Raw genomic sequence first — 15,343 nt, 5'->3', positions numbered from 1 at the left:
GCCGGGGCGGGCTGACCGCCGGGCTGGCTGGCCCTAAGGCGCCAGCGCCAGCGCAACTGGGCCTCAAGAGGCAGCCCGCGGTCCCCGCCCCCGTCTACGGCCATACCACCCTGAACGCGCCCGATCTCGTCTGATCTCGGAAGCTAAGCAGGGTCGGGCCTGGTTAGTACTTGGATGGGAGACCGCCTGGGAATACCGGGTGCTGTAGGCTTTTTGCCTCCCGCTCCGCCTTCTCCTTTACTCGCCCGCGGGCGGTGGCCGCCGGCTCCGCCCCCGCCGGGCCCCGCTGCAGGCCCCACCTCCTCAGGCCCCTCCCACCACGGCGCGCGTGCGCCGGAGGGGCCGCTCCCCGCCGGCCCGGCCGGCCGGGCGGCCAGAAGGCGGCCCCGGAAGGCAGCCGCACCCCGGACGCTCCCGGGGTGGCTGGCCCGGACCCAGAATCCGCCGCGGGCCCGGTTGCCGTCCTTTCGGCCAGCGAGTCCCTCGACCTGCACCTGGCCGCCCCCACTGGCGCCCAGCCCCGCTGCCGCCACCTGTGCGCCGGTGTGTCCCGCCACAGCTCCCTCCGGCAGAAGCCCCGCCTCCGCCGTGTCGCCGCGGCCGGGTGCGGGAGCGGGATCGAGGGCCGGGGCCGCTTCCCCGGGCCTGCCGGCCACCAGGGGCGGGCTCCTGAGCTCGGCGGGTGGTGTGCGGGCAAGGGTGGCCTTGCCGGGGCTGAGGGGCCGTGGCGACGCAATGGTGGCTCCCAGTGGCTTCGGGCCAGCTGCAGTCGGGCAGCAGGGCCGGCCCGGGCTGCGGCCGGGCTGCGCCTAGCGCCGCGTGGGCGGGCAGGGGCGATGCCCCAGGGACCGCGGGCCCCGGGCCCCGAAGCCTCCGGGGCCACGTCCCTGTGAGCGACGTGCGGGATCTTGGGCGGGGCGCCAAGCGCCGAAGGGTTTGCTGGGTCACGCCGGCCCTCGGCTGGGAGGTGGTGGCCAAACCCTCCGCCACCGCCCGATACCCGAGACGTCCGTTCCCCCTGCCTGGGCGGGCTGACCGCCGGGCTGGCTGGCCCTAAGGCGCCAGCGCCAGCGCAACTGGGCCTCAAGAGGCAGCCCGCGGTCCCCGCCCCCGTCTACGGCCATACCACCCTGAACGCGCCCGATCTCGTCTGATCTCGGAAGCTAAGCAGGGTCGGGCCTGGTTAGTACTTGGATGGGAGACCGCCTGGGAATACCGGGTGCTGTAGGCTTTTTGCCTCCCGCTCCGCCTTCTCCTTTACTCGCCCGCGGGCGGTGGCCGCCGGCTCCGCCCCCGCCGGGCCCCGCTGCAGGCCCCACCTCCTCAGGCCCCTCCCACCACGGCGCGCGTGCGCCGGAGGGGCCGCTCCCCGCCGGCCCGGCCGGCCGGGCGGCCAGAAGGCGGCCCCGGAAGGCAGCCGCACCCCGGACGCTCCCGGGGTGGCTGGCCCGGACCCAGAATCCGCCGCGGGCCCGGTTGCCGTCCTTTCGGCCAGCGAGCCCCTCGACCTGCACCTGGCCGCCCCCACTGGCGCCCAGCCCCGCTGCCGCCACCTGTGCGCCGGTGTGTCCCGCCACAGCTCCCTCCGGCAGAAGCCCCGCCTCCGCCGTGTCGCCGCGGCCGGGTGCGGGAGCGGGATCGAGGGCCGGGGCCGCTTCCCCGGGCCTGCCGGCCACCAGGGGCGGGCTCCTGAGCTCGGCGGGTGGTGTGCGGGCAAGGGTGGCCTTGCCGGGGCTGAGGGGCCGTGGCGACGCAATGGTGGCTCCCAGTGGCTTCGGGCCAGCTGCTGTCGGGCAGCAGGGCCGGCCCGGGCTGCGGCCGGGCTGCGCCTAGCGCCGCGTGGGCGGGCAGGGGCGATGCCCCAGGGACCGCGGGCCCCGGGCCCCGAAGCCCCCGGGGCCACGTCCCTGTGAGCGACGTGCGGGATCTTGGGCGGGGCGCCAAGCGCCGAAGGGTTTGCTGGGTCACGCCGGCCCTCGGCTGGGAGGTGGTGGCCAAACCCTCCGCCACCGCCCGATACCCGAGACGTCCGTTCCCCCTGCCTGGGCGGGCTGACCGCCGGGCTGGCTGGCCCTAAGGCGCCAGCGCCAGCGCAACTGGGCCTCAAGAGGCAGCCCGCGGTCCCCGCCCCCGTCTACGGCCATACCACCCTGAACGCGCCCGATCTCGTCTGATCTCGGAAGCTAAGCAGGGTCGGGCCTGGTTAGTACTTGGATGGGAGACCGCCTGGGAATACCGGGTGCTGTAGGCTTTTTGCCTCCCGCTCCGCCTTCTCCTTTACTCGCCCGCGGGCGGTGGCCGCCGGCTCCGCCCCCGCCGGGCCCCGCTGCAGGCCCCACCTCCTCAGGCCCCTCCCACCACGGCGCGCGTGCGCCGGAGGGGCCGCTCCCCGCCGGCCCGGCCGGCCGGGCGGCCAGAAGGCGGCCCCGGAAGGCAGCCGCACCCCGGACGCTCCCGGGGTGGCTGGCCCGGACCCAGAATCCGCCGCGGGCCCGGTTGCCGTCCTTTCGGCCAGCGAGCCCCTCGACCTGCACCTGGCCGCCCCCACTGGCGCCCAGCCCCGCTGCCGCCACCTGTGCGCCGGTGTGTCCCGCCACAGCTCCCTCCGGCAGAAGCCCCGCCTCCGCCGTGTCGCCGCGGCCGGGTGCGGGAGCGGGATCGAGGGCCGGGGCCGCTTCCCCGGGCCTGCCGGCCACCAGGGGCGGGCTCCTGAGCTCGGCGGGTGGTGTGCGGGCAAGGGTGGCCTTGCCGGGGCTGAGGGGCCGTGGCGACGCAATGGTGGCTCCCAGTGGCTTCGGGCCAGCTGCTGTCGGGCAGCAGGGCCGGCCCGGGCTGCGGCCGGGCTGCGCCTAGCGCCGCGTGGGCGGGCAGGGGCGATGCCCCAGGGACCGCGGGCCCCGGGCCCCGAAGCCCCCAGGGCCACGTCCCTGTGAGCGACGTGCGGGATCTTGGGCGGGGCGCCAAGCGCCGAAGGGTTTGCTGGGTCACGCCGGCCCTCGGCTGGGAGGTGGTGGCCAAACCCTCCGCCACCGCCCGATACCCGAGACGTCCGTTCCCCCTGCCTGGGCGGGCGGCGGGGTCCCGCCGGGGCGGGCTGACCGCCGGGCTGGCTGGCCCTAAGGCGCCAGCGCCAGCGCAACTGGGCCTCAAGAGGCAGCCCGCGGTCCCCGCCCCCGTCTACGGCCATACCACCCTGAACGCGCCCGATCTCGTCTGATCTCGGAAGCTAAGCAGGGTCGGGCCTGGTTAGTACTTGGATGGGAGACCGCCTGGGAATACCGGGTGCTGTAGGCTTTTTGCCTCCCGCTCCGCCTTCTCCTTTACTCGCCCGCGGGCGGTGGCCGCCGGCTCCGCCCCCGCCGGGCCCCGCTGCAGGCCCCACCTCCTCAGGCCCCTCCCACCACGGCGCGCGTGCGCCGGAGGGGCCGCTCCCCGCCGGCCCGGCCGGCCGGGCGGCCAGAAGGCGGCCCCGGAAGGCAGCCGCACCCCGGACGCTCCCGGGGTGGCTGGCCCGGACCCAGAATCCGCCGCGGGCCCGGTTGCCGTCCTTTCGGCCAGCGAGCCCCTCGACCTGCACCTGGCCGCCCCCACTGGCGCCCAGCCCCGCTGCCGCCACCTGTGCGCCGGTGTGTCCCGCCACAGCTCCCTCCGGCAGAAGCCCCGCCTCCGCCGTGTCGCCGCGGCCGGGTGCGGGAGCGGGATCGAGGGCCGGGGCCGCTTCCCCGGGCCTGCCGGCCACCAGGGGCGGGCTCCTGAGCTCGGCGGGTGGTGTGCGGGCAAGGGTGGCCTTGCCGGGGCTGAGGGGCCGTGGCGACGCAATGGTGGCTCCCAGTGGCTTCGGGCCAGCTGCAGTCGGGCAGCAGGGCCGGCCCGGGCTGCGGCCGGGCTGCGCCTAGCGCCGCGTGGGCGGGCAGGGGCGATGCCCCAGGGACCGCGGGCCCCGGGCCCCGAAGCCTCCGGGGCCACGTCCCTGTGAGCGACGTGCGGGATCTTGGGCGGGGCGCCAAGCGCCGAAGGGTTTGCTGGGTCACGCCGGCCCTCGGCTGGGAGGTGGTGGCCAAACCCTCCGCCACCGCCCGATACCCGAGACGTCCGTTCCCCCTGCCTGGGCGGGCTGACCGCCGGGCTGGCTGGCCCTAAGGCGCCAGCGCCAGCGCAACTGGGCCTCAAGAGGCAGCCCGCGGTCCCCGCCCCCGTCTACGGCCATACCACCCTGAACGCGCCCGATCTCGTCTGATCTCGGAAGCTAAGCAGGGTCGGGCCTGGTTAGTACTTGGATGGGAGACCGCCTGGGAATACCGGGTGCTGTAGGCTTTTTGCCTCCCGCTCCGCCTTCTCCTTTACTCGCCCGCGGGCGGTGGCCGCCGGCTCCGCCCCCGCCGGGCCCCGCTGCAGGCCCCACCTCCTCAGGCCCCTCCCACCACGGCGCGCGTGCGCCGGAGGGGCCGCTCCCCGCCGGCCCGGCCGGCCGGGCGGCCAGAAGGCGGCCCCGGAAGGCAGCCGCACCCCGGACGCTCCCGGGGTGGCTGGCCCGGACCCAGAATCCGCCGCGGGCCCGGTTGCCGTCCTTTCGGCCAGCGAGCCCCTCGACCTGCACCTGGCCGCCCCCACTGGCGCCCAGCCCCGCTGCCGCCACCTGTGCGCCGGTGTGTCCCGCCACAGCTCCCTCCGGCAGAAGCCCCGCCTCCGCCGTGTCGCCGCGGCCGGGTGCGGGAGCGGGATCGAGGGCCGGGGCCGCTTCCCCGGGCCTGCCGGCCACCAGGGGCGGGCTCCTGAGCTCGGCGGGTGGTGTGCGGGCAAGGGTGGCCTTGCCGGGGCTGAGGGGCCGTGGCGACGCAATGGTGGCTCCCAGTGGCTTCGGGCCAGCTGCTGTCGGGCAGCAGGGCCGGCCCGGGCTGCGGCCGGGCTGCGCCTAGCGCCGCGTGGGCGGGCAGGGGCGATGCCCCAGGGACCGCGGGCCCCGGGCCCCGAAGCCCCCGGGGCCACGTCCCTGTGAGCGACGTGCGGGATCTTGGGCGGGGCGCCAAGCGCCGAAGGGTTTGCTGGGTCACGCCGGCCCTCGGCTGGGAGGTGGTGGCCAAACCCTCCGCCACCGCCCGATACCCGAGACGTCCGTTCCCCCTGCCTGGGCGGGCTGACCGCCGGGCTGGCTGGCCCTAAGGCGCCAGCGCCAGCGCAACTGGGCCTCAAGAGGCAGCCCGCGGTCCCCGCCCCCGTCTACGGCCATACCACCCTGAACGCGCCCGATCTCGTCTGATCTCGGAAGCTAAGCAGGGTCGGGCCTGGTTAGTACTTGGATGGGAGACCGCCTGGGAATACCGGGTGCTGTAGGCTTTTTGCCTCCCGCTCCGCCTTCTCCTTTACTCGCCCGCGGGCGGTGGCCGCCGGCTCCGCCCCCGCCGGGCCCCGCTGCAGGCCCCACCTCCTCAGGCCCCTCCCACCACGGCGCGCGTGCGCCGGAGGGGCCGCTCCCCGCCGGCCCGGCCGGCCGGGCGGCCAGAAGGCGGCCCCGGAAGGCAGCCGCACCCCGGACGCTCCCGGGGTGGCTGGCCCGGACCCAGAATCCGCCGCGGGCCCGGTTGCCGTCCTTTCGGCCAGCGAGCCCCTCGACCTGCACCTGGCCGCCCCCACTGGCGCCCAGCCCCGCTGCCGCCACCTGTGCGCCGGTGTGTCCCGCCACAGCTCCCTCCGGCAGAAGCCCCGCCTCCGCCGTGTCGCCGCGGCCGGGTGCGGGAGCGGGATCGAGGGCCGGGGCCGCTTCCCCGGGCCTGCCGGCCACCAGGGGCGGGCTCCTGAGCTCGGCGGGTGGTGTGCGGGCAAGGGTGGCCTTGCCGGGGCTGAGGGGCCGTGGCGACGCAATGGTGGCTCCCAGTGGCTTCGGGCCAGCTGCAGTCGGGCAGCAGGGCCGGCCCGGGCTGCGGCCGGGCTGCGCCTAGCGCCGCGTGGGCGGGCAGGGGCGATGCCCCAGGGACCGCGGGCCCCGGGCCCCGAAGCCTCCGGGGCCACGTCCCTGTGAGCGACGTGCGGGATCTTGGGCGGGGCGCCAAGCGCCGAAGGGTTTGCTGGGTCACGCCGGCCCTCGGCTGGGAGGTGGTGGCCAAACCCTCCGCCACCGCCCGATACCCGAGACGTCCGTTCCCCCTGCCTGGGCGGGCTGACCGCCGGGCTGGCTGGCCCTAAGGCGCCAGCGCCAGCGCAACTGGGCCTCAAGAGGCAGCCCGCGGTCCCCGCCCCCGTCTACGGCCATACCACCCTGAACGCGCCCGATCTCGTCTGATCTCGGAAGCTAAGCAGGGTCGGGCCTGGTTAGTACTTGGATGGGAGACCGCCTGGGAATACCGGGTGCTGTAGGCTTTTTGCCTCCCGCTCCGCCTTCTCCTTTACTCGCCCGCGGGCGGTGGCCGCCGGCTCCGCCCCCGCCGGGCCCCGCTGCAGGCCCCACCTCCTCAGGCCCCTCCCACCACGGCGCGCGTGCGCCGGAGGGGCCGCTCCCCGCCGGCCCGGCCGGCCGGGCGGCCAGAAGGCGGCCCCGGAAGGCAGCCGCACCCCGGACGCTCCCGGGGTGGCTGGCCCGGACCCAGAATCCGCCGCGGGCCCGGTTGCCGTCCTTTCGGCCAGCGAGCCCCTCGACCTGCACCTGGCCGCCCCCACTGGCGCCCAGCCCCGCTGCCGCCACCTGTGCGCCGGTGTGTCCCGCCACAGCTCCCTCCGGCAGAAGCCCCGCCTCCGCCGTGTCGCCGCGGCCGGGTGCGGGAGCGGGATCGAGGGCCGGGGCCGCTTCCCCGGGCCTGCCGGCCACCAGGGGCGGGCTCCTGAGCTCGGCGGGTGGTGTGCGGGCAAGGGTGGCCTTGCCGGGGCTGAGGGGCCGTGGCGACGCAATGGTGGCTCCCAGTGGCTTCGGGCCAGCTGCTGTCGGGCAGCAGGGCCGGCCCGGGCTGCGGCCGGGCTGCGCCTAGCGCCGCGTGGGCGGGCAGGGGCGATGCCCCAGGGACCGCGGGCCCCGGGCCCCGAAGCCCCCGGGGCCACGTCCCTGTGAGCGACGTGCGGGATCTTGGGCGGGGCGCCAAGCGCCGAAGGGTTTGCTGGGTCACGCCGGCCCTCGGCTGGGAGGTGGTGGCCAAACCCTCCGCCACCGCCCGATACCCGAGACGTCCGTTCCCCCTGCCTGGGCGGGCTGACCGCCGGGCTGGCTGGCCCTAAGGCGCCAGCGCCAGCGCAACTGGGCCTCAAGAGGCAGCCCGCGGTCCCCGCCCCCGTCTACGGCCATACCACCCTGAACGCGCCCGATCTCGTCTGATCTCGGAAGCTAAGCAGGGTCGGGCCTGGTTAGTACTTGGATGGGAGACCGCCTGGGAATACCGGGTGCTGTAGGCTTTTTGCCTCCCGCTCCGCCTTCTCCTTTACTCGCCCGCGGGCGGTGGCCGCCGGCTCCGCCCCCGCCGGGCCCCGCTGCAGGCCCCACCTCCTCAGGCCCCTCCCACCACGGCGCGCGTGCGCCGGAGGGGCCGCTCCCCGCCGGCCCGGCCGGCCGGGCGGCCAGAAGGCGGCCCCGGAAGGCAGCCGCACCCCGGACGCTCCCGGGGTGGCTGGCCCGGACCCAGAATCCGCCGCGGGCCCGGTTGCCGTCCTTTCGGCCAGCGAGCCCCTCGACCTGCACCTGGCCGCCCCCACTGGCGCCCAGCCCCGCTGCCGCCACCTGTGCGCCGGTGTGTCCCGCCACAGCTCCCTCCGGCAGAAGCCCCGCCTCCGCCGTGTCGCCGCGGCCGGGTGCGGGAGCGGGATCGAGGGCCGGGGCCGCTTCCCCGGGCCTGCCGGCCACCAGGGGCGGGCTCCTGAGCTCGGCGGGTGGTGTGCGGGCAAGGGTGGCCTTGCCGGGGCTGAGGGGCCGTGGCGACGCAATGGTGGCTCCCAGTGGCTTCGGGCCAGCTGCTGTCGGGCAGCAGGGCCGGCCCGGGCTGCGGCCGGGCTGCGCCTAGCGCCGCGTGGGCGGGCAGGGGCGATGCCCCAGGGACCGCGGGCCCCGGGCCCCGAAGCCCCCGGGGCCACGTCCCTGTGAGCGACGTGCGGGATCTTGGGCGGGGCGCCAAGCGCCGAAGGGTTTGCTGGGTCACGCCGGCCCTCGGCTGGGAGGTGGTGGCCAAACCCTCCGCCACCGCCCGATACCCGAGACGTCCGTTCCCCCTGCCTGGGCGGGCTGACCGCCGGGCTGGCTGGCCCTAAGGCGCCAGCGCCAGCGCAACTGGGCCTCAAGAGGCAGCCCGCGGTCCCCGCCCCCGTCTACGGCCATACCACCCTGAACGCGCCCGATCTCGTCTGATCTCGGAAGCTAAGCAGGGTCGGGCCTGGTTAGTACTTGGATGGGAGACCGCCTGGGAATACCGGGTGCTGTAGGCTTTTTGCCTCCCGCTCCGCCTTCTCCTTTACTCGCCCGCGGGCGGTGGCCGCCGGCTCCGCCCCCGCCGGGCCCCGCTGCAGGCCCCACCTCCTCAGGCCCCTCCCACCACGGCGCGCGTGCGCCGGAGGGGCCGCTCCCCGCCGGCCCGGCCGGCCGGGCGGCCAGAAGGCGGCCCCGGAAGGCAGCCGCACCCCGGACGCTCCCGGGGTGGCTGGCCCGGACCCAGAATCCGCCGCGGGCCCGGTTGCCGTCCTTTCGGCCAGCGAGCCCCTCGACCTGCACCTGGCCGCCCCCACTGGCGCCCAGCCCCGCTGCCGCCACCTGTGCGCCGGTGTGTCCCGCCACAGCTCCCTCCGGCAGAAGCCCCGCCTCCGCCGTGTCGCCGCGGCCGGGTGCGGGAGCGGGATCGAGGGCCGGGGCCGCTTCCCCGGGCCTGCCGGCCACCAGGGGCGGGCTCCTGAGCTCGGCGGGTGGTGTGCGGGCAAGGGTGGCCTTGCCGGGGCTGAGGGGCCGTGGCGACGCAATGGTGGCTCCCAGTGGCTTCGGGCCAGCTGCTGTCGGGCAGCAGGGCCGGCCCGGGCTGCGGCCGGGCTGCGCCTAGCGCCGCGTGGGCGGGCAGGGGCGATGCCCCAGGGACCGCGGGCCCCGGGCCCCGAAGCCCCCGGGGCCACGTCCCTGTGAGCGACGTGCGGGATCTTGGGCGGGGCGCCAAGCGCCGAAGGGTTTGCTGGGTCACGCCGGCCCTCGGCTGGGAGGTGGTGGCCAAACCCTCCGCCACCGCCCGATACCCGAGACGTCCGTTCCCCCTGCCTGGGCGGGCGGCGGGGTCCCGCCGGGGCGGGCTGACCGCCGGGCTGGCTGGCCCTAAGGCGCCAGCGCCAGCGCAACTGGGCCTCAAGAGGCAGCCCGCGGTCCCCGCCCCCGTCTACGGCCATACCACCCTGAACGCGCCCGATCTCGTCTGATCTCGGAAGCTAAGCAGGGTCGGGCCTGGTTAGTACTTGGATGGGAGACCGCCTGGGAATACCGGGTGCTGTAGGCTTTTTGCCTCCCGCTCCGCCTTCTCCTTTACTCGCCCGCGGGCGGTGGCCGCCGGCTCCGCCCCCGCCGGGCCCCGCTGCAGGCCCCACCTCCTCAGGCCCCTCCCACCACGGCGCGCGTGCGCCGGAGGGGCCGCTCCCCGCCGGCCCGGCCGGCCGGGCGGCCAGAAGGCGGCCCCGGAAGGCAGCCGCACCCCGGACGCTCCCGGGGTGGCTGGCCCGGACCCAGAATCCGCCGCGGGCCCGGTTGCCGTCCTTTCGGCCAGCGAGCCCCTCGACCTGCACCTGGCCGCCCCCACTGGCGCCCAGCCCCGCTGCCGCCACCTGTGCGCCGGTGTGTCCCGCCACAGCTCCCTCCGGCAGAAGCCCCGCCTCCGCCGTGTCGCCGCGGCCGGGTGCGGGAGCGGGATCGAGGGCCGGGGCCGCTTCCCCGGGCCTGCCGGCCACCAGGGGCGGGCTCCTGAGCTCGGCGGGTGGTGTGCGGGCAAGGGTGGCCTTGCCGGGGCTGAGGGGCCGTGGCGACGCAATGGTGGCTCCCAGTGGCTTCGGGCCAGCTGCAGTCGGGCAGCAGGGCCGGCCCGGGCTGCGGCCGGGCTGCGCCTAGCGCCGCGTGGGCGGGCAGGGGCGATGCCCCAGGGACCGCGGGCCCCGGGCCCCGAAGCCTCCGGGGCCACGTCCCTGTGAGCGACGTGCGGGATCTTGGGCGGGGCGCCAAGCGCCGAAGGGTTTGCTGGGTCACGCCGGCCCTCGGCTGGGAGGTGGTGGCCAAACCCTCCGCCACCGCCCGATACCCGAGACGTCCGTTCCCCCTGCCTGGGCGGGCTGACCGCCGGGCTGGCTGGCCCTAAGGCGCCAGCGCCAGCGCAACTGGGCCTCAAGAGGCAGCCCGCGGTCCCCGCCCCCGTCTACGGCCATACCACCCTGAACGCGCCCGATCTCGTCTGATCTCCGAAGCTAAGCAGGGTCGGGCCTGGTTAGTACTTGGATGGGAGACCGCCTGGGAATACCGGGTGCTGTAGGCTTTTTGCCTCCCGCTCCGCCTTCTCCTTTACTCGCCCGCGGGCGGTGGCCGCCGGCTCCGCCCCCGCCGGGCCCCGCTGCAGGCCCCACCTCCTCAGGCCCCTCCCACCACGGCGCGCGTGCGCCGGAGGGGCCGCTCCCCGCCGGCCCGGCCGGCCGGGCGGCCAGAAGGCGGCCCCGGAAGGCAGCCGCACCCCGGACGCTCCCGGGGTGGCTGGCCCGGACCCAGAATCCGCCGCGGGCCCGGTTGCCGTCCTTTCGGCCAGCGAGCCCCTCGACCTGCACCTGGCCGCCCCCACTGGCGCCCAGCCCCGCTGCCGCCACCTGTGCGCCGGTGTGTCCCGCCACAGCTCCCTCCGGCAGAAGCCCCGCCTCCGCCGTGTCGCCGCGGCCGGGTGCGGGAGCGGGATCGAGGGCCGGGGCCGCTTCCCCGGGCCTGCCGGCCACCAGGGGCGGGCTCCTGAGCTCGGCGGGTGGTGTGCGGGCAAGGGTGGCCTTGCCGGGGCTGAGGGGCCGTGGCGACGCAATGGTGGCTCCCAGTGGCTTCGGGCCAGCTGCTGTCGGGCAGCAGGGCCGGCCCGGGCTGCGGCCGGGCTGCGCCTAGCGCCGCGTGGGCGGGCAGGGGCGATGCCCCAGGGACCGCGGGCCCCGGGCCCCGAAGCCCCCGGGGCCACGTCCCTGTGAGCGACGTGCGGGATCTTGGGCGGGGCGCCAAGCGCCGAAGGGTTTGCTGGGTCACGCCGGCCCTCGGCTGGGAGGTGGTGGCCAAACCCTCCGCCACCGCCCGATACCCGAGACGTCCGTTCCCCCTGCCTGGGCGGGCTGACCGCCGGGCTGGCTGGCCCTAAGGCGCCAGCGCCAGCGCAACTGGGCCTCAAGAGGCAGCCCGCGGTCCCCGCCCCCGTCTACGGCCATACCACCCTGAACGCGCCCGATCTCGTCTGATCTCGGAAGCTAAGCAGGGTCGGGCCTGGTTAGTACTTGGATGGGAGACCGCCTGGGAATACCGGGTGCTGTAGGCTTTTTGCCTCCCGCTCCGCCTTCTCCTTTACTCGCCCGCGGGCGGTGGCCGCCGGCTCCGCCCCCGCCGGGCCCCGCTGCAGGCCCCACCTCCTCAGGCCCCTCCCACCACGGCGCGCGTGCGCCGGAGGGGCCGCTCCCCGCCGGCCCGGCCGGCCGGGCGGCCAGAAGGCGGCCCCGGAAGGCAGCCGCACCCCGGACGCTCCCGGGGTGGCTGGCCCGGACCCAGAATCCGCCGCGGGCCCGGTTGCCGTCCTTTCGGCCAGCGAGCCCCTCGACCTGCACCTGGCCGCCCCCACTGGCGCCCAGCCCCGCTGCCGCCACCTGTGCGCCGGTGTGTCCCGCCACAGCTCCCTCCGGCAGAAGCCCCGCCTCCGCCGTGTCGCCGCGGCCGGGTGCGGGAGCGGGATCGAGGGCCGGGGCCGCTTCCCCGGGCCTGCCGGCCACCAGGGGCGGGCTCCTGAGCTCGGCGGGTGGTGTGCGGGCAAGGGTGGCCTTGCCGGGGCTGAGGGGCCGTGGCGACGCAATGGTGGCTCCCAGTGGCTTCGGGCCAGCTGCTGTCGGGCAGCAGGGCCGGCCCGGGCTGCGGCCGGGCTGCGCCTAGCGCCGCGTGGGCGGGCAGGGGCGATGCCCCAGGGACCGCGGGCCCCGGGCCCCGAAGCCCCCGGGGCCACGTCCCTGTGAGCGACGTGCGGGATCTTGGGCGGGGCGCCAAGCGCCGAAGGGTTTGCTGGGTCACGCCGGCCCTCGGCTGGGAGGTGGTGGCCAAACCCTCCGCCACCGCCCGATACCCGAGACGTCCGTTCCCCCTGCCTGGGCGGGCTGACCGCCGGGCTGGCTGGCCCTAAGGCGCCAGCGCCAGCGCAACTGGGCCTCAAGAGGCAGCCCGCGGTCCCCGCCCCCGTCTACGGCCATACCACCCTGAACGCGCCCGATCTCGTCTGATCTCGGAAGCTAAGCAGGGTCGGGCCTGGTTAGTACTTGGATGGGAGACCGCCTGGGAATACCGGGTGCTGTAGGCTTTTTGCCTCCCGCTCCGCCTTCTCCTTTACTCGCCCGCGGGCGGTGGCCGCCGGCTCCGCCCCCGCCGGGCCCCGCTGCAGGCCCCACCTCCTCAGGCCCCTCCCACCACGGCGCGCGTGCGCCGGAGGGGCCGCTCCCCGCCGGCCCGGCCGGCCGGGCGGCCAGAAGGCGGCCCCGGAAGGCAGCCGCACCCCGGACGCTCCCGGGGTGGCTGGCCCGGACCCAGAATCCGCCGCGGGCCCGGTTGCCGTCCTTTCGGCCAGCGAGCCCCTCGACCTGCACCTGGCCGCCCCCACTGGCGCCCAGCCCCGCTGCCGCCACCTGTGCGCCGGTGTGTCCCGCCACAGCTCCCTCCGGCAGAAGCCCCGCCTCCGCCGTGTCGCCGCGGCCGGGTGCGGGAGCGGGATCGAGGGCCGGGGCCGCTTCCCCGGGCCTGCCGGCCACCAGGGGCGGGCTCCTGAGCTCGGCGGGTGGTGTGCGGGCAAGGGTGGCCTTGCCGGGGCTGAGGGGCCGTGGCGACGCAATGGTGGCTCCCAGTGGCTTCGGGCCAGCTGCTGTCGGGCAGCAGGGCCGGCCCGGGCTGCGGCCGGGCTGCGCCTAGCGCCGCGTGGGCGGGCAGGGGCGATGCCCCAGGGACCGCGGGCCCCGGGCCCCGAAGCCCCCGGGGCCACGTCCCTGTGAGCGACGTGCGGGATCTTGGGCGGGGCGCCAAGCGCCGAAGGGTTTGCTGGGTCACGCCGGCCCTCGGCTGGGAGGTGGTGGCCAAACCCTCCGCCACCGCCCGATACCCGAGACGTCCGTTCCCCCTGCCTGGGCGGGCGGCGGGGTCCCGCCGGGGCGGGCTGACCGCCGGGCTGGCTGGCCCTAAGGCGCCAGCGCCAGCGCAACTGGGCCTCAAGAGGCAGCCCGCGGTCCCCGCCCCCGTCTACGGCCATACCACCCTGAACGCGCCCGATCTCGTCTGATCTCGGAAGCTAAGCAGGGTCGGGCCTGGTTAGTACTTGGATGGGAGACCGCCTGGGAATACCGGGTGCTGTAGGCTTTTTGCCTCCCGCTCCGCCTTCTCCTTTACTCGCCCGCGGGCGGTGGCCGCCGGCTCCGCCCCCGCCGGGCCCCGCTGCAGGCCCCACCTCCTCAGGCCCCTCCCACCACGGCGCGCGTGCGCCGGAGGGGCCGCTCCCCGCCGGCCCGGCCGGCCGGGCGGCCAGAAGGCGGCCCCGGAAGGCAGCCGCACCCCGGACGCTCCCGGGGTGGCTGGCCCGGACCCAGAATCCGCCGCGGGCCCGGTTGCCGTCCTTTCGGCCAGCGAGCCCCTCGACCTGCACCTGGCCGCCCCCACTGGCGCCCAGCCCCGCTGCCGCCACCTGTGCGCCGGTGTGTCCCGCCACAGCTCCCTCCGGCAGAAGCCCCGCCTCCGCCGTGTCGCCGCGGCCGGGTGCGGGAGCGGGATCGAGGGCCGGGGCCGCTTCCCCGGGCCTGCCGGCCACCAGGGGCGGGCTCCTGAGCTCGGCGGGTGGTGTGCGGGCAAGGGTGGCCTTGCCGGGGCTGAGGGGCCGTGGCGACGCAATGGTGGCTCCCAGTGGCTTCGGGCCAGCTGCTGTCGGGCAGCAGGGCCGGCCCGGGCTGCGGCCGGGCTGCGCCTAGCGCCGCGTGGGCGGGCAGGGGCGATGCCCCAGGGACCGCGGGCCCCGGGCCCCGAAGCCTCCGGGGCCACATCCCTGTGAGCGACGTGCGGGATCTTGGGCGGGGCGCCAAGCGCCGAAGGGTTTGCTGGGTCACGCCGGCCCTCGGCTGGGAGGTGGTGGCCAAACCCTCCGCCACCGCCCGATACCCGAGACGTCCGTTCCCCCTGCCTGGGCGGGCTGACCGCCGGGCTGGCTGGCCCTAAGGCGCCAGCGCCAGCGCAACTGGGCCTCAAGAGGCAGCCCGCGGTCCCCGCCCCCGTCTACGGCCATACCACCCTGAACGCGCCCGATCTCGTCTGATCTCGGAAGCTAAGCAGGGTCGGGCCTGGTTAGTACTTGGATGGGAGACCGCCTGGGAATACCGGGTGCTGTAGGCTTTTTGCCTCCCGCTCCGCCTTCTCCTTTACTCGCCCGCGGGCGGTGGCCGCCGGCTCCGCCCCCGCCGGGCCCCGCTGCAGGCCCCACCTCCTCAGGCCCCTCCCACCACGGCGCGCGTGCGCCGGAGGGGCCGCTCCCCGCCGGCCCGGCCGGCCGGGCGGCCAGAAGGCGGCCCCGGAAGGCAGCCGCACCCCGGACGCTCCCGGGGTGGCTGGCCCGGACCCAGAATCCGCCGCGGGCCCGGTTGCCGTCCTTTCGGCCAGCGAGCCCCTCGACCTGCACCTGGCCGCCCCCACTGGCGCCCAGCCCCGCTGCCGCCACCTGTGCGCCGGTGTGTCCCGCCACAGCTCCCTCCGGCAGAAGCCCCGCCTCCGCCGTGTCGCCGCGGCCGGGTGCGGGAGCGGGATCGAGGGCCGGGGCCGCTTCCCCGGGCCTGCCGGCCACCAGGGGCGGGCTCCTGAGCTCGGCGGGTGGTGTGCGGGCAAGGGTGGCCTTGCCGGGGCTGAGGGGCCGTGGCGACGCAATGGTGGCTCCCAGTGGCTTCGGGCCAGCTGCTGTCGGGCAGCAGGGCCGGCCCGGGCTGCGGCCGGGCTGCGCCTAGCGCCGCGTGGGCGGGCAGGGGCGATGCCCCAGGGACCGCGGGCCCCGGGCCCCGAAGCCCCCGGGGCCACGTCCCTGTGAGCGACGTGCGGGATCTTGGGCGGGGCGCCAAGCGCCGAAGGGTTTGCTGGGTCACGCCGGCCCTCGGCTGGGAGGTGGTGGCCAAACCCTCCGCCACCGCC

At 76.9% G+C, this 15,343-nt stretch overlaps 15 non-coding genes across 15 annotated transcripts; all 15 read left to right on the top strand.

The window, feature by feature from the left end:
* Positions 1-92: 92 nt before the first annotated feature.
* LOC136139971 (5S ribosomal RNA) lies at positions 93-211 on the top strand. The gene has a single exon (XR_010657471.1). It is a non-coding gene; the product is annotated as a 5S ribosomal RNA (ribosomal RNA).
* A 901-nt stretch (positions 212-1,112) lies between these two features.
* Positions 1,113-1,231, top strand: LOC136139970 (5S ribosomal RNA). Its single transcript, XR_010657470.1, has one exon. It is a non-coding gene; the product is annotated as a 5S ribosomal RNA (ribosomal RNA).
* Positions 1,232-2,132: 901 nt separating this feature from the next.
* On the top strand, positions 2,133-2,251 carry LOC136139968 (5S ribosomal RNA). Its single transcript, XR_010657468.1, has one exon. It is a non-coding gene; the product is annotated as a 5S ribosomal RNA (ribosomal RNA).
* Positions 2,252-3,175: 924 nt separating this feature from the next.
* On the top strand, positions 3,176-3,294 carry LOC136139967 (5S ribosomal RNA). The gene has a single exon (XR_010657467.1). It is a non-coding gene; the product is annotated as a 5S ribosomal RNA (ribosomal RNA).
* A 901-nt stretch (positions 3,295-4,195) lies between these two features.
* Positions 4,196-4,314, top strand: LOC136139966 (5S ribosomal RNA). Its single transcript, XR_010657466.1, has one exon. It is a non-coding gene; the product is annotated as a 5S ribosomal RNA (ribosomal RNA).
* Positions 4,315-5,215: 901 nt separating this feature from the next.
* On the top strand, positions 5,216-5,334 carry LOC136139965 (5S ribosomal RNA). The gene has a single exon (XR_010657465.1). It is a non-coding gene; the product is annotated as a 5S ribosomal RNA (ribosomal RNA).
* Positions 5,335-6,235: 901 nt separating this feature from the next.
* On the top strand, positions 6,236-6,354 carry LOC136139964 (5S ribosomal RNA). The gene has a single exon (XR_010657464.1). It is a non-coding gene; the product is annotated as a 5S ribosomal RNA (ribosomal RNA).
* A 901-nt stretch (positions 6,355-7,255) lies between these two features.
* Positions 7,256-7,374, top strand: LOC136139963 (5S ribosomal RNA). The gene has a single exon (XR_010657463.1). It is a non-coding gene; the product is annotated as a 5S ribosomal RNA (ribosomal RNA).
* A 901-nt stretch (positions 7,375-8,275) lies between these two features.
* On the top strand, positions 8,276-8,394 carry LOC136139962 (5S ribosomal RNA). Its single transcript, XR_010657462.1, has one exon. It is a non-coding gene; the product is annotated as a 5S ribosomal RNA (ribosomal RNA).
* Positions 8,395-9,318: 924 nt separating this feature from the next.
* On the top strand, positions 9,319-9,437 carry LOC136139961 (5S ribosomal RNA). Its single transcript, XR_010657461.1, has one exon. It is a non-coding gene; the product is annotated as a 5S ribosomal RNA (ribosomal RNA).
* A 901-nt stretch (positions 9,438-10,338) lies between these two features.
* Positions 10,339-10,457, top strand: LOC136139509 (5S ribosomal RNA). The gene has a single exon (XR_010657041.1). It is a non-coding gene; the product is annotated as a 5S ribosomal RNA (ribosomal RNA).
* A 901-nt stretch (positions 10,458-11,358) lies between these two features.
* LOC136139960 (5S ribosomal RNA) lies at positions 11,359-11,477 on the top strand. The gene has a single exon (XR_010657460.1). It is a non-coding gene; the product is annotated as a 5S ribosomal RNA (ribosomal RNA).
* Positions 11,478-12,378: 901 nt separating this feature from the next.
* Positions 12,379-12,497, top strand: LOC136139959 (5S ribosomal RNA). Its single transcript, XR_010657459.1, has one exon. It is a non-coding gene; the product is annotated as a 5S ribosomal RNA (ribosomal RNA).
* A 924-nt stretch (positions 12,498-13,421) lies between these two features.
* On the top strand, positions 13,422-13,540 carry LOC136139957 (5S ribosomal RNA). The gene has a single exon (XR_010657457.1). It is a non-coding gene; the product is annotated as a 5S ribosomal RNA (ribosomal RNA).
* A 901-nt stretch (positions 13,541-14,441) lies between these two features.
* On the top strand, positions 14,442-14,560 carry LOC136139955 (5S ribosomal RNA). Its single transcript, XR_010657456.1, has one exon. It is a non-coding gene; the product is annotated as a 5S ribosomal RNA (ribosomal RNA).
* The last annotated feature ends 783 nt before the right edge of the window (positions 14,561-15,343 follow it).

The sequence above is a fragment of the Phocoena phocoena genome, chromosome 19 (assembly GCF_963924675.1).
Source record: "Phocoena phocoena chromosome 19, mPhoPho1.1, whole genome shotgun sequence".
NCBI lineage: Eukaryota > Metazoa > Chordata > Mammalia > Artiodactyla > Phocoenidae > Phocoena > Phocoena phocoena.
Note: the sequence above shows the minus strand (reverse complement) of the source record. Positions and strands in the feature narration are given on the sequence as shown.